This window comes from Etheostoma spectabile, chromosome 9 (assembly GCF_008692095.1).
Source record: "Etheostoma spectabile isolate EspeVRDwgs_2016 chromosome 9, UIUC_Espe_1.0, whole genome shotgun sequence".
NCBI classification, from domain to species: Eukaryota; Metazoa; Chordata; class Actinopteri; order Perciformes; family Percidae; genus Etheostoma; species Etheostoma spectabile.
Genome location: NC_045741.1, coordinates 12,863,945 through 12,864,154, shown reverse-complemented (window position 1 = coordinate 12,864,154; position 210 = coordinate 12,863,945). Strand labels below are relative to the sequence as shown.

The 210-nt window shown below is 40.5% G+C and overlaps 1 protein-coding gene and 1 long non-coding RNA gene across 2 annotated transcripts in view; one reads left to right on the top strand and one right to left on the bottom strand.

Annotated features, from left to right (window-relative positions):
• The window catches only part of cachd1 (cache domain containing 1), a 93,441-nt gene that overhangs the window by 37,634 nt on the left and 55,597 nt on the right, over positions 1-210 (bottom strand). The gene's annotated exons all lie outside the window — the stretch shown is intronic.
• LOC116695739 (uncharacterized) overlaps positions 1-210 on the top strand; it is a 21,391-nt gene that overhangs the window by 6,633 nt on the left and 14,548 nt on the right. The gene's annotated exons all lie outside the window — the stretch shown is intronic.

Here is a 210-nt window from a genome sequence, read left to right as displayed (position 1 = left end):
TAACTAACATGCTAGTTAACGTTAGTAATTAAGTCTAAACAGCTGCTGTTAGTCAAAGCTGTCTGCGAGCAACTCCTGGCAATACGGTGATTTGTCGACGATGCGACGGTAAATCGTGTGGTTATGACACAACCGTAAGCTTATTTTTTCAAAAACGTCTGTTACGGAGCCAAAACATGAGGTACAAGGTAATGGAGCCTTTTATACATT